The following is a 16,332-nucleotide window of genomic DNA, read 5'->3' as shown; positions in this document are numbered from 1 at the left end:
AACTTGCCTGTAGGGCCTGTTGCATCATACACATAGTAATGTGTTAAATGAATATTATAAAATATTATTATAAATATATAAATTATTATAAAAATAATAATTTAAAATTAATTTAATTCTTTAAAATTAATTAAAAATTAATTTAATTAATTAATTAAAATAAAATTTAATCTACAAATATTATTATAAGTATATAAATTATTATAAAATAATCTACAAAGATGCCTGTGACAGATGTTTAATCTTATTTAACATTAAGGAAAATTGTATAAGGAAGTGCAAAAATCTCTTTTTCTATTAAAAATCTTGAGGCAAATCCGCCCACGTATATAAAGAGTCTCTGGGGTCTTGCGGGAGAAATTGTTTGAATCCTCCCTCTTTTCACTTTCTGCTTTGTACATCTCGATTCTTCTATTCATACATACTCATCCCTTAAAGATCATTCATATGCCACTTAAAACTGGTCAGATGAAGGTGATTTGCTTCAGTACAGGGATGTTTGGGATTTGTGTTAAGCATTGAAAGAGGCTTGATAGGGATCTTGATCTGTCAATTATGTTGTCATTATTTTTTGTGAAAATGGTAATTTTTCAAAAGATTTTTTTAAAAACAGTTTTCCCAGTTCTTAAACAGCTCCAAATACCACATTTGTAGTTAACAACATATATAGGGTTATAAGGAAACGTATTTCATGCTTGAAATACCCTGTGTCACCATGGGCAGAGACAGATGCAGCCCCAGTCTAAATGGGAAAATATGCACCCACATTGGTATGTTATGCTGTGGGCACAGACTGTGCTGCTTGATAGGAAGAAAGAGGATGGCAAGTTTGCCTATATCCTCTGGTAAGTTTCTGTCTGGTCATATCACTCAGTCATGGCCAAGTTAGAGATACACCTTCCATTCTGACTCCCAAATTGCATCTTGGTTTTAAAACAGGCAGTTAATTCATATTTTATAGCTTTTCTTCATTTGCTTTCTTTCTGGAAACCCTTTCCAATGACAAAATGAGCTCATTTATGCTTTCAGTCCTCACTCTTTAGATTCCTGGAATACCATCTTTCTTAAAAGACAGAAAATATACACTGGAAAGGTCTCCTCTGATTCTTAGCAGCAAAGTTCTCTTCAGCAGACTGTGTCAAGTGCTTAGTAAGTGGTTTTATACTATCTGTGGAACATTATTTGCTGGTCACCCTTGGAGACACTGCATCAGCTGGACTGTAATTCAAATATATCTAAATTGTGTTTCTGATTGTAAGATACATCTTGTTAATTCTCCAGTGTAGAAGCTGGGAGGAAGCTTTTGAGTTCAATCTCAAATCAAGAATTTAAAATAATCTTCCACTAGTCACTGTCTAGAACCATTTCAGTTTTGTTTGCACTGCTGCTGGTAACCAAAATCTGTGTCAACACTTGCCTTCCCATTTTCCCTACCCCCAGTCTGGTTAAAACTGTATTTAAAGACCATGTTTAATACATCAGTATGTTCTGTATTTATGGCTATTAACTATGGCATTATTCCAAGTTCTTTTTGAGGATAACTTTTTTCAATTTCTGTGTTGTGCTGTTTTCCTTCTCAGTGTGATGGGGGCTTTTGTGGTATTATAAGTCTAATTTTAAGCTTCCTATAAAAGCTCAGAAGATGTATCTTTATCATTATGGTGATTATCTGATGTTATTGAATAATAGCATCTTTTAATGTTTAGAAGCTAATAAAGCTGCTGGTCAGGCTTTTTGATCTAAGCCTTCCTCTTCTCATGTTGATCTTTTAAGAAATGATACATCGCTTCTCCAATTGTTCTAGTATTTTGTTTTCACTGGATGGGGGTGTTTTATTTTTTATCTCTGATTTCCAGGGGCTGAAATGGCATAGTTTTATCTAAAATATATACCAGAAACCTGTAGATGAGGTTGTGTTATGCATGTTTGTGCTTTCCCACAGGCATTGTTTTTGAGGTAGAGTTTTCCAGATCAAGTTACAGAATAGGCTCCAGATGGTCTGGAATCCTTCTTTAACAATCAATAGCTAATTAAACATTCAGCAAAAGCTACTCTTTTTTAAACTGAGCACAGTCTCTTTGAAAAGCAGTATATTGATTTTCAGCTTTTCTTTCCATAATTTATATCTTTTATTTCATTACATCTTGATTCTTGTTTTTCAGTTCATAAAAATACCCAGAAACCTAATATCTTTGTTACTGTTTTTGTTTTTCTAAGTTACTATGAAAGAGAAAACAGTAAAATTGTCCTGTGGCCTACACTTGCAGCAATCTCTACTTGACAACTGATACGGAACAGTGGAAGGGGAGGTGGATCTGTGCATCATACTACAGAAGGTGAAGTGGGTTGTGAAAACAGCATTCATTTACTTTCATGGGCCTGATTTTAGGGTAAAATATAATTGAGCAATATGCTGGCTTGGACTAAGCAGTCATCTTTGCATCTGAATGCAAACAGTCTGATGCTGCTCTGGGATGTCTTTCAAGTTTGCTTGCAAGAGCATATTTATTTAATGGAGGAAAAGAGAAGCTTGAGAGTAACTGGAGGCAAATTCAGTGGATAGAAATATGCAGTGTTTCAGTGTAACTGAATGCAAGGTGGACTTCATATGAAGTTTCTAAACTGTTCAAGTTATGACATTGAAGTTGAATGACTTTTTAAATAAAAATTTAATGTACAAGACAACTTCAAACTAGTTGGGTGAAATCTCAAAATTTATAACTCTTTAGCCTACAGCAAATTTTAATAATTGTAAATAAAACATTACAGTGATACATTATAGAGGCAGAAAGTCTTTTTTGCTGTGGCACTGCACTACTGAATGTTAAATACTATTTTGTTTTTAATAAAATGGGGTTTCTTCTGTTTTAAAGGGTATGTGTGAAGAATTCCCATAGGATCGCTGAATACAGTCGGTGAATGGGTCTCTGGAATGTGAAGTGCTGGAAAAGCATTTTGGGTTTCAGACAAGCAAGGCAGGCTTCTCAGTTAACCTCTGGATATTAGGAGCCAGTGCCCAGGATTTACTGCATCACATACACAGTAGACACAGCAGTACAATGTATTGGATTGATTATAATTTTCTGACTGTTTGTCTTTACGAACCAGAAGGGGCATTTCAGGCAGACGGAAGGAATGTCACTTTTGTAGTCTATCTTCTTTCCATCTTGGCCATACATGTCAAGAAAAAACATGATATTCAGGGGATTTGTGGGGAAAAAAACCTGAATTTGGAGCATATCTTGGTCTACAGGCCCCAGATAAGCCAGAGATAATGCTAGGAGAGCTAGAACAAGAGCTGTTGAAATGGAGAGAAAAAAGTTCTGAAACTGCCAGTGTGAAGTCTGGTTCAGCATGTTGCATTGCTTATCCAGTCCAGACCTAATTTATTGTTCATATTGATTGTAATAGTAAATCACCATCCTGTATGTCTATGTCTGTGTAACTGCCATCTAAATAAAGGCTTGCTCTTTTCTGGACACCTGCAGGCGTACACATACCCATCAGGTGTACATAATCATAGCAGAAGTCCCAGATTACAAAGACAATGTCGCCAGTACTTATTTTTAACCCCTATTATTAAGGGGGACTTATAATAGAGATGAGGACAGACTTTTTAGTTCAGCCTTTTGTGAAGGGGCTAATGTGAAGGAGTAATGATTTTAAGCTAAAAGGGAGTAGATTCAGACTAGATATAAGGAAGACATTTTGAATGGTGAGGATGGTGAGGTACTGGTACAGGTTGCCCAGAGAAGTTGTGGATGTCCCACCCCTGGAAACATCCAAGGTCAGGTTGATGGGGCTCTGAGCAACCTGACTCAAGTGGAAGGTGTCCCTACTCATGGCAGGGGGGGTTTTACTAGATGACCTTTAAGGGTCCCTTCCAACCATAACCATTCTATGATTCTCACAGGTAAACCCCACAACAATACTTCAAAGTGTGTAGTAGATAGAAAAGTTGTTCCTGCAATGTAAGTTAAGGATTTTAAGAACTGGGCTTTAACTACTGGGAACCTGTAACTGTTGACACAGCAGAAGTTCTGCTGTAGTGTGAGTTAGCAGAACGTGTGTCTCCAAAATACAATAAATTTGTACAGAAATACCTACAGCTGTAACTCAGGTGAGTTTCAGTAAGTGTATTCAAAACCAAAGACCAAAATAGCAGGTTCTTGCATACGTGCTTAAATTAGTTTTGCTTGCCAGAAGTCATTCATTTCACTAGACTTTATTATCAGACAGTCCATATTTGCTTCATGTTTGTATTTACACATTTTGTATGTACAAATGAAAAGGCTTTAGTATTAGATTTGCAATATGCAAACGCTAATGAGCCTTATGTGAAAAAGCATTATGCATTTACAGCATATTGGTTAACATGATTTTGAAGGCAGAAAAAGGATTCCAAAATTACTGTTAAAAATTGCAGATATGGATGTTTGTTAGTAAAGCAAGCTTCCCTTTCTGGGGGAGTTGAAATGTTGCTCTATGGGCTGGGGTATTCCAGTAAATCTTAGCAAGTGAGAAGCTTGTTGTTATGTGATGCGCTTGCAATGAATCTTGTCATCTGTAAATCCAAGTTCTTTCTTTTAAAGGTCAAAACTGCCAGGAAGCATTGGTGCACCTGATATTAACTTTCATTATTTCCACTGGCATTGAAAGAGGAGATAGAAATCATCAAGGGTTTCCAAAATTAGATACAGTATTACAGTCTCTTCTAGGTCCTTGAGTCTCTACTATGAGTCATTTCTTTTTGTGTGCATTTCTCTTCACGTTAGTACAAACAGAGTGTGTACTTGTATCCCATTTTTTATGAGATTTAGGGATTAAATTAAGCAGAAAGGGTGTATTTCTGCATGGGCACCTTAATCACTTTAGCCCTGTTGTTAGGGATGCAGCAGTTCTGCAGAATTCCCTCTGACATTTCATCAGATAAATGCTTCTCCCCCTTAGCAGGGCTGCGCTGTTTTAACTTAACTGTGAATTCATCCCAGTGATTAAAGTTATGTCCTCCTTCCTGAGCACAAAGAGGCCGAATAACAGGGTGGTTTAAAACATTGTCCAGATACAGTGTACAGAAAGAACAGAAATTATAAATAAAATGAATGAGGAATATTTCCTACTTCTTTCTTTTTAGTTAAGTTTCTTTACTCATGCTGGGGAAGTGTCTGCCCAGTATCATGCTGCGTTACTGCTTGTGGAAGTAATCCCACACAGATCTGTGAAACTTGTATGCTGATGTTTTCACTGAGGAGGTTGAAGTGAGCAGTCTGTCTAAAAGGTCTTTGAACCACAGTTATCACCTGGGTCGTGCATTGTCTGTCCAGATTTTCTAAAACTGATGGGTTTACTGCTGTGAGCAGGATTGATAGGAGCAAGCTGCTTCCAGAAGGATGGAATCTAAAGGTGGAAACCAGGAAGGGTTTACGGTGGCTTTGCTCCTTTCCAGTTTTAATCATTAGTAAATTTCACTCTTATGAATGAAGTTAGATTGCCATTGAAAATACTGGGTTTTTTCCTGCTTCAGTAGATTTCAATTTTTTATACTCTTCCCATAATTCTCAAACACCCAAAGACAAAGTTAAACCTTTCAGGTAAATCCTGATGTAGTATCTGGCGTGGCATGTGCCACTTGTGAAATCACCACTGTTGTCATTCAGGTATGAATAGCAACTAATATGTAATAAATGTATCGTTTTAGTCAGCCAAATAGTAACTAAAAATAGAGCAGCATCTAGCCTCTAGTCAGCTAACAATATTTATGAATATTATTGATAAAGTCAAAGCTTGATGACTACATAAAAAGTAAAAGGAGCATCACCAGTGTTTGCAGGTTAATATCACATAGATGAGGAGGAAGTTTTTCATAAGTCATTTTCACAGGATTTTGTGGTATGTTTTGGTTTGTGGGGTTTTTTGACTACACTGGGCAAAATCGGATGTACATAACAGTCTTCATAATGTTGATGTTCTAAGAAGGCATAAGCACTTTGTTATTGATCCATGGAAACATATTGCTGTTCTGTATTTTTAGTTAATACTTAGATGGTCACAGAATCATAGAATGGTTTGGGTTGGAAGGGAACTCATCCACTTTCACCCGCCCTGCCATGGGCAGGGACACCTTCCACTAGACCAGGTTGCTCCAAGCCCCGTCCAACCTGGCTTTGAACACTGCCAGGGATGGGGCAACCACAGCTTCTCTGGGCAACCTGTGCCAGTGCCTCAGCACCCTCACAAGGAAGAAATTCTTCCTTGTATCTGATCTAAATATCGCCTCTGTCAGTTTAAAGCCATTCCCCCTCGTCCTGTCCCTACATGTCCTTGTCGAAAGCCCCTCTCCAGCTTTCTTGTTGGCCCTTTAGGTAGTGGTACTGCTGTAAGATCTTCCGGAAGCCTTTTGTTCTCCAGGCTAAATAACCCCAACTCATGATGATGGTGTGTGGCGGGCTGCCAGGTATTTTCGGCAGCCCAGCTTATTTAGTGAACATCAGGGAAGCATTACTGCTGAGGATATGAATAGCAATTTATAAGTGGGTTGTCCTATAACACCTATGACCATATGATTCTGAAAGATATATAAAATACTCTCGTGAAGCTCATGGGGTGGGAAGTTGATCAGCATTTGAACTATATCTATAACCACTGGAACTAGAACTGTTTTCTCTGGGTTGTCTTAAATGTAAAAGCAACAGCTCTGATGTTCCTAGGAAGCGTAACTCTACCCTGTATGCCTAGAACAACTATGTAGTAAATGAACAGTAAGTCCAAAAAGTTTCACACTGATATCTGAACACAGTATTATAACCAGAATATGTGCTGTGGATGCTCAGGTCTGAGGCATATGTTCTCCACTGAGTATACTTACCATGTAGTACCCTCCAATCAACTGTACAGCTTCAACTTGTCCAGAAACCTAGCAAAATACAGTAATTCCTTTTACTATGGATGAGGCTGGGGAAAAAGCATATATCTACTTCCCAATAATATCCCTTCTGCAGTTGTTAGAAAAAAAACATAAATCACCCTCTCTCCTCCCCCCAGAAAAACCCAACAAACCCCAACCCTGTCTTTTTACAGTAGTTTCATGTAACTTAATACTTATTTTTCCCTACAGGCATTAATACCTATTTAGCGTTTATGAGCCAAATAGTTGAACATAAAACCAAGCTCAAGTTGCTGAACTTTGCCTCCCTGAAATCTTTCCCTTATTATCATTAAGCTAAATGTGTTCTGCTTCTGAGATTGTTAAATTACTTCTGAGCTTGTGCAAGTGATGCTCATGGGAGGGTCACAGGTATTTCAGTCTGAGTTTCTTGACTTCTTCCCAGTTATGTTTAGGGTAATGTTTCTAAAAGTGGTGGCCCAACTTCCTGCATGTTCACAAAGATGGGGCTGTACACACAGTACAAGTTTGAATCTCACAAGTTTATTTTCTGATCTGGTTTCATTCTACATGAAAAGGACTTTTCTCAAAGTTGTTTCTCCCTCTCTTTCTCTCTTTATGCATTCCAGGCCTTCTTCCAGACACCTTGAAATATTACATTCTCTGTAGAAGCTTTGGGTCACCTATGTATGGAGAATGAAATCTTGACTTGCAGGAAAATCACAAGCCAGTTGTTTCAATAGTCAGTTAACTGTGCATTTTATCTGCGATCTGTGTATGTTTAGCCATGTCTCTGAGCATTACTCTTGGTACTTGGCATACCTCTTTGAACTAGATTCTAGGCTTGGCCTATTAACCCTGGGTATGTATTTGTATATTAAGATAAATAACCTCTGAAGTTTGCATTAACTGAAAGGAACAGACAGAACAACTTTAGCTGGTTATTTTCCAGGCATTAAAGAACTCCAGGTTGTCAATACATAGATATTCACTGAAGGAGCACTCCATCACAGTTCTCCCAGTAGGTAACAGTAATACATCAGTTATGTCACATCCTTTTGTACAGTCTGAAGTGCACAGTAAGTTACAGCTCTTTAAAAAAACATGTTCTATTACATTTCCTTAAAAATCTAAACCCTTGACCATGTAAAATTCATAGTTGCAGCATTTTGGGTGGTGGTGCTGGTTTCTTTTTAAAACTGGATTACCTTTCTCTTCCCTGCAGTTTAGAGTATAAATCAACTTCTGGTATTGGTCATAATCCTACACTGCAATGGGATATTTTTTAGGACATCTGTAATCTTAACTAGCTACACAAAGCAGAAAAAGGTTGTAATGAAAAAAAATTACCCTTTAGCTGCAACCTTTTTATACTGAGCTTTAGCCTGAAGCACATTTTTATAACTGAGTTATAAACCTGTAAAACAATGTTTCTTATAAAGCAGAAGCAATGATCTACAGTAGCTAAAAGCAGACTTTAAGACCTGAAACATCCTAGAATCGGTTTGAAATACTTAGCACATATTTGAAACACATAAATTCCAGAGCTATGTGAAATTTTGCTGCCTGTTTGATTCTCTGGGCACATGTTTTGGGTGACTGATTATGTGTTAGTCAGCAAGAATTAATTCGGCTCTTAAGAAACTAATTTCTGGTGAGAGACTCTGGAATAATCTTTTAAGAAGCACGATTCTTTAAAATAAAAAGGGAACCTCTTATTTAAAATACATGCTAGTCACAAGTCACGACCTTAAAAGCACACTTTTTGGACATGGAGAGGACCTTGTCTATCATACAGCTCATATTTTTCCTCATTCAGCTGTTTTCTAAATCTATTAGTGCTTATGTAACAGCTAATGTAACTGTATTTTTTTTATTTAAAAGCTGATATTTTAATAGTTATTAATTAAAACAAATAAAATAAATAGGATGTGTGAAACAAGGGCTCACTCAATTTAGCTTAGACAGCATTCTTGTCTTGGACAGAACTTATACAAAAATCAGTTCAGCTTAGCTGCACTCAGCTCAAAATCAGGTTAGCTTGAGTAGTGAGTGCAAAGCCATGTCCTACCCTAGGAAAGCTGCTTTACTGATCTATACTAATAACATTGACTGGTAGACATTATGAAGCCAAAATTCCATTTATGTTTTAGGTGGAAAAAAGAAGGAACAGGGAACCTTTCCTCCTACTTGCCTTCCAAAGACTGGAAGGAACACTTAAGAACATCTCTTTCCACTGAACTCCTTAGCCTTTGTTCAGATCTGTAACCCAAGCCAATGAGGACAGGAGGGATAAGCCAGCTCCACACCAAAATCTGTCTGGACAACTGCCAGTGAGCCTCAACTGGATGCTGCCAGCCAGTCTCGTGGTTGCACCAGTCACACTGATCAAGATGAGCAGTAACTGTCAGAGCATGGCATTGAGCAGGAGGGTGCAAGCCTGTGCTTAACCCCCATGCTATTGCCCCTCACTGGGACTTACTCAAGCAAGGCATGAGCAGCCTTAAAATACACATTTTGGCTTAATATTGTTATGAATGGTTACTCAGAGGCAACCAGGGGAAGAAGGAGGAGGGGTGCAGGCAGCACTGGTATGGTTTTTTTTCCTTGGAAAATGCTATCCCACATAGATGATTTCAGTGTATCTGGAATGGACAGAGATTCAGGCTAAGATGGTGACAGGGAAGGGAATGATATTGTCAGTTACTTTTAATAAAACTTTTATTCAGTGATAGATTAGAGATATAAAACCATAAATGAGACTGTTGATTGACAAGGCTTGGCCTGCAAATGCAATATTATGAAGGTAAGCTTTCAGTGACATTCTCTACCTCAGGCTACCGGCAGATTAAGCAAGTCATTTCTATTGCTATTGACACTGAAGCATTATTGTTTCTTTCTCATATCTTTTCTATGCCCTGTCAGTAACAAAATATGATAATTCTTTCCACAGTCACCAGGGCTGGTTGTAGAAGGCATCAGAGGATGGTGAGTCACTTTTCTTGTTCGCAGGAAAGTGGGCACTCATGCATAGATGAGCCTTTGTCCAGGGTATCACAGATGTTCTGTGTGGTTCACATGAAGGGCTGTTACAGGCTTCTGCTTGGGATGCACACAGCTAAAACAACAGAGGAGAGCAGATAAAAATTGGTCTTCCCATCTATATTTTTGGCTTTCAATATATTAGTTAAATGGTCACAAGCATGTGAATTTTGTTTTAAAAATGCTCATTTTATTCCCATTTAAAAATGCTCTTTTTTGATAAGGAAGAGAAGCTTAAGTGGGGAGCATTTTTAAGTATTTTAAAAGAAGTTTTAGCAAGCAGTAGGGGAAGAATGGATCTTGGCTTAATCAATGTCAAGGAACATTCTCTAGGAATTAAATAGAAAGGACTTGTGTGCAAAATCCCCAGCTCTAGAAATAGGAGAGACCTTAGAGACAGGAAACAGCTTAATAAATAACCTTGCTCATTGGCTGTTTTTCAAGATTGGAAAGGGTAATTCATGTAATGGCTCACACCAGCCCTGCTTATAGTCCTGACATGAGGAACATAATGGCAATATAAGAAAAATAACAGCCCAAGGGTGAGATGAGGAAGTAGCTGAAGTATACCGTGTTACATCTGTTTCCCAGGGCCTGGAAAGGAGCTCTGAGAAATGAAGCATGAGCTCGGGCTAACTAAGCCTGTACCAGGGTCTACGAGGAAATACAGCCTCACCCACAGCCTGAGGAACACAAAGAGGGGGTTCAGAATCACTTTTCTGCAGCTTGGTTTGTGTCCTGAGCACTTCATTTGGGAGAGAAGCAATTTCTTCTCCAACTGTAACTGCAAAACAAATTGCTTGAGGGCTATCAAGTGTGTGTGGAAGATCTGAAAGCTTTAGCTGACAGATGAAAACTAACTTTGCACATTTTTATGGGAAATGCAATGGCAGAACAAGTTTTCAAGGTGGATAATATGCATGGCTAATACCTTATTTTTGTATCATTAAAAAAAAAAAAAAGATTTCAAGTTTTCTCCATGTTTTTATCTGCTGCAGTCACTGCGCTCTTCAGACAAAAGTTGTGAGAATGAATCTGTCCTAACGTGACATGGTAGGCCCATGACACCTGTGTTTGAACATTATTCTCTGGAAATGAGAAACAGTGCATTAAAGAAGCCTTGTTCATGTGGTATACCAGTCACTCCCCAACAGCCTCCCTTTTAGTTCATAAAGAGACTATTAGGGATGGTGATGAACCATGCTAGTCCATTTAGTAGCACAACAGGAATTATTAACTCTAATAAATGTATTATTATGTATCCATTTAGATATCAGTTACAAAACTGCATAATGTCTGCATGATTGCCTATAAATGGATTTGGAAAGGAGCTAAATTGGTTATTTATTGACCATACCAAACAGCTTATTTACTGACTTGGCTCAAGAAGTTTGATTTTTTTGAAGCCAAAATGAGATTCTAAGTTTGTAATGGTCTGCCCAGTGTGAGAGTTGATTCAGGAAAATGACATTTTTCTGAAAAACTGCTAAACTTATGGTAAATACGATTCTAGAATGAACTGAATTTTCCTTTAAATATCATTAACTAATGACTTTTAAATGTGCTCCTGAGATAAAAATCTGAGAAACTAGAGAATTTAGTACCAGCTATACAGCTACAGTGAGATACTACTTCCAAGTAGCATGTGTGCCTGTGAGTCAGCACTAGACAAGGCTATCAGGCCTATGCAGACTGTGTTGCTATAAAACTGGATCACACATCACTATTGTCTGGACTCTCTGCTTTGTAGATCATTTGCTGTATCAGTATTTTAAAATTTGCTGCTACAATACTTGAAAAGACTGAAGCAAGTAAACAAGTTTAATTTCATGGGATGTAGTCTTCTCACCGAAGTTCATCATACTTGCACTATATAAAACCTAATTTTAGTCTGATTATTTTCTAGAAAAGAAGAAAGGCTGAGGGTGCAGCCTGCTGATGTAATTCTAGCAGAGAAAGGCAAGGCAAGAAAAATAATGAGGCAAAATCATCAAGTGCCAGAGTTCACTGTTTTCTTCTTCAGTAATATTTAATGCATGTTAAACATTTAGTGCATTTAATCCAATAGCCAAACATGGCACGTGCATATGCCTCTAGACTATTGGAAGAAGAAATAAGCATTTTAGTACTCTTGAAATATTTTGAATTGCTTTTAAATACACAAGACTGCTGACTTTTATGGATATAATAGAGAATTTGGAAGCTCTTTGTATTTTGGGGATTTTGGGGTTTTGTTCAATAGTAAAAACAAGTTGTTGTTGTAAAGCAGATCAGTATTATTTGACTTTTATTTCTGGTGAGTACAGAGCTTAGACTTCTAATTAAATATCATGTAAAAACATTATACAAGTTGTGGTAAGAAGGGATAGACAGTTGGCATCACAGTGAAAAGACCACACTTAATAAAGTTGAACATATTAAAGACTCTCAAGGTCAGAGGGTATGTGGAAGGTAATGAAGGTCAATATAATTGAAAGGCATTGCAGAAGGAGAAACTCTGAACAGAAATAGCATGATATATGCTAGAAACAGTTTTGCAAACTAAAAAATAAAAAAGCATGTAGTAGAACAGAGATGTATTTAAGATGGAGGGAGAAAAGTACTGAAGGAATCATTTGGGAATTTTGGAGGGATTCTATGCATTACCAACACTTTATATCTTGTACAAACAATTATAGACATTGGTAGCTTTCTGAATTCTGTAAATACAGAATCACCAAATGATTGCAAATAATTTTGTTTGTGCTATACGGCTGGCAGATCCTTTCTTGTTTTAGTGCCCTGTAGCACTGTTTTTAGCTCCCTTGTACTGGCTTCTTTCTGTTTTAAATGGAGCAAAATGTAAGAAAACCCATGTGGGCACTCCCTACAGATGAAAGCAAGAGCACCCAGCGTTAATGTTATAGGGCTCTGTCACCAGGATTCAAGGAGTGTGTCATGTAGCTAAGAATCACAGCGGTCAGATTTTCTGTGGGCTCCTGACAGGAAAATGCAATGTATGCTGTATTTTACAGGTACTTAAATTTTCTATTCTGCATAAGAGCTTGTTGGCTATTTTTTGCTCTTAGTTCACTGTGAAGGCTTGAGGAACATTTTTCTTGATTTACAGCTCTATTAAACTGATAAATCAATCACTTGTGTGAGTGGAGGCAGTTTGCTGGCATTTGCTCTGCCAACACACTGCCACCCACAACAGTATTCACAGGTCCTCAAGGATATGGTAAGAGGGAGGAAGCTTTCCGTGGAGCTTAATTTTTTTTAACATAAAACCTGTTTCTGGTGCTCTGAGCAACTTTAATGAGAATATTTTTGAAGAGCTGTCATCTGCTAATCCGGTATTTAGCTGGCTTTGTTTTTACACTGCTGTTTAACAAAATTACCTGGATCCAGTAGGTAGAGTTCACTGTACTGTGCAGGAGACTTTGAAACTCTAGTTATGAGGTGCAGAATGACAGTGGGAGGGTCTGAAGCAGAGCAGAGGGTGTCTTGGAAAGCCAAGTTCTGTTGGAGCTTGTTTTCTAACAAGCACAGCCAGATGACTGCTGTTAACACATGTAATTTTGCATAGTGAAATAGAAAGAATAATATACACAGTTATCTGTTCAAAAACTACTAGTCTTTTCCTTAGACAATATAGATAATTTTGGTTTTAAATTTTATTATTTTGATCTACTAGTTTTGTCAAAATCAGCTTACTATGACATATTGCCTCTTAGTTGAATGATTAATTTATACAAGCTTCATTGAAGTTATTCTTCTTTTGCATGAGCGTAATTGATGGGAGACCTGCCTGAGCCTCTTGGAAAGAGGAATGTAAAAACATAAAATGAAGAATCATGTACTCTGTCAGCATGGTTCCTTATATAAGTTTATGTTAATGTTATGTTTCATCATTTATCATAATATCAGGATGAATTCTTTCATGTCTACATAGGGTTTGAATAAAATTAGTAAGAACTTTTGTATAACTTCTGCAGTAACACTGAAGAGTACAAGTGAATGTAATGCGCCTAATATTTTCCTGTGATTGCAGTGTGAGACTTAGGTCTTCTGTTTGCATTTGACACATAATTCACTTCTCTAATATTTTCCCTTGCCATTCCCCCAATGTTCTGCATTAGACAAATTTGCATCTTCAGGCAAGTGCTATTTTCAACAATGCAATTAGGGTTTTGCACAGAGGAAGAAGGATCTCTCTCTTGGTCACTTTGGTCATCCACTGGCACATTGGGTTGTGCCAATACTGTGGGTTATAAAGCACATGAGACTGCTTGGAGCAGTGAGCTTAGCAACTACAGTTTCCTTATGTAGGCAGCCATTCAAAACATTGGGTTGGTGTCCGTTTGTTCTTTGTATTTTGAAAGAAGATTCTGAAAAAAATACAGGTTGTTCAGAATGTATTTTGTATATACACTGATGAATGAGGCAAGATGGAAGAGAATTAAAACACATCAAAAAGCAAAACTCAAGTCTGGGTACAATAAAGTATTGTTTTGTACTACTATACATAACAAGCCTTGTTTGACTTTCATATTCAATTCAGTCTTGTAGTCCTTATTTAGAGAAAAATTTTCAGGAATAGCAGTAACATTCTTGGCACTTTCAAAAATCAGGAGCATAAATAAAAGTTTATTTAGCTTTCAGGAGCCAGCTACGAACAATCTGTACTGGGTGGTAAAGTATTTATTCTAAAGCTTGAGAAGAGCTACAGATGTCATCTATCTGGGCTTCTGTCCCACAGCATCCTTCTCTCTGAATTGGAGAAGTATGGATTTGATGAGTGGACTCTTCAGTGGATGAGGAATTGGATGGTCCCACCTGGAAGGTAGTGGTCAATGGCTCAATGTCCAGGTGGAGACTGGTGACAAATGGTGTTCCTCAGGGGTCCATGTTGGGACCAGTACTGTTTAATACCTTCCTCAGTGACACAGACAGTGGAATTGAGTACATCCTCAGCTAGTGTTCAGACAACACCAACCGAGTGGTATGGTTGACACGCCTGAGGGATGGGAGGCCATTCAGAAGGACCTGGGCAAGCTTGAGAAGCGGGCCCATGTGAACCTCATGAGGTTCAACAAGGCTAAGTGCAAGGTCCTGCAGCTGGGTTGGGGCAACCCCTGGTATAAATACAGGCTCAGGGATGAAAAGATTGAGAGTACTCTTCAGGAGAGAGAGACTTGAGGAATACTGGTGGATGAAAAGCTGAACATGAGCCAGCAGTGTGCATTTGCAGCCTGGAAAGCCAACTGTATCCTGGGCTGCATCAAAAAAAAGCATGACCAGCGGTTGAAGGAGGTGATTTTCCCCCTCTGCTCTGGTGAGACACCCCCCCCAAACCCCCTACCTTCCACACCCACCCCACCCCCCCCCCCCCCCCCCCCCCCCCCCCCCCCCCCCCCCCCCCCCCCCCCCCCCCCCCCCCCCACCCCCAGTCCTGCATCCAGTTCTGGAGTCCTCATTACAGGAAAGACATGGACCTGTTGGAGAGGGTCCAGAGGAGGACACAAAGATGATCGGAGGGCTGGAACACCTCTTTTGTGCGGTCAGGGTGAAAAAGTTGGGTTGTTCAGCCTGGAGAAAAGAAGGCTTAGGGGAGATTTTCTAGTAGCCTTCCAGTACCTAATGGGGACTTACAAGAAAGATGCAGAGGAACTTTTCACGAAGGCATGTAGGGATAGGACTAGGGGTAATGGTTTCAAACTGATAAAGGGTGTAGTCAGACTAAATACAAGGAAGAAATTTTGTATGATGAGGATGATGACTCAGAATCAGGTTGCCCAGAGAGGTGGTAGATGTCCCACCCCTGGAAACATTCCAGGTCAGGTTGGACAGGGCTCTGAGCAACCTGCTATAGTTGAAGGTTTCTCTGGTTATTGCAGGGGGGCTGGACTAGATGATCTTTAAAGGTAGCTTGCAACCCAAACTGTTCTGTGATTATGAATTCTGAAAGTGTCTCATTTCACTACATCAAAATGCATTTTTAGAGAGTTGTTTTAAACCCTCTTCTGTTTTCCCTCTTCACTCAGCTGCTCTATTACTGTGTGTCCTAAACTGACTCTCTGTACACTGTGCAGTGAATTATATAATCATTCCTTTTCACTGAAGATGAACATAACAAACTCTATTCTACTGATTTTAAAAACCTGCCAGGTTCTGGTGTGCCTTTGCAACCACATCACCAGTGAAACTGTCAGAAGACCATGGTGTGTGACGACCTGCATGAGCTGCATCTTTTACCATCTATTCTTCTATTAAAACAAAGGCTTTTGCTTTCCTGACACTACTGGGGACACTGTTCCCACAGGTGGGAACTCATAAACTGGGTCTTGTTACTGGAGAATGTTATGCATTTTGCTCTGATTAAATATTTAGGCAGTGATGATCTGTCTCTTTAATGTAACTTCCCT

General features: G+C 38.6%; 1 long non-coding RNA gene across 3 annotated transcripts in view; it reads right to left on the bottom strand.

The window, feature by feature from the left end:
* The window catches only part of LOC134164436 (uncharacterized), a 65,109-nt gene that overhangs the window by 36,211 nt on the left and 12,566 nt on the right, over positions 1–16,332 (bottom strand). For all 3 annotated transcript variants that reach the window (XR_009965140.1, XR_009965139.1, XR_009965141.1), the window contains exons 2-3: positions 13,306–13,467; positions 6,866–6,913 (exon numbers count right to left, since the gene is read on the bottom strand). This is a non-coding gene — a long non-coding RNA (uncharacterized LOC134164436). The remainder of the gene's footprint in view (positions 1–6,865; positions 6,914–13,305; positions 13,468–16,332) is intronic.

This window comes from Pezoporus occidentalis, unplaced genomic scaffold, assembly GCF_034315485.1.
Source record: "Pezoporus occidentalis ecotype Australia unplaced genomic scaffold, CSIRO_AGI_Poc_V1 ctg22, whole genome shotgun sequence".
NCBI classification, from domain to species: Eukaryota; Metazoa; Chordata; class Aves; order Psittaciformes; family Psittacidae; genus Pezoporus; species Pezoporus occidentalis.
Note: the sequence above shows the minus strand (reverse complement) of the source record. Positions and strands in the feature narration are given on the sequence as shown.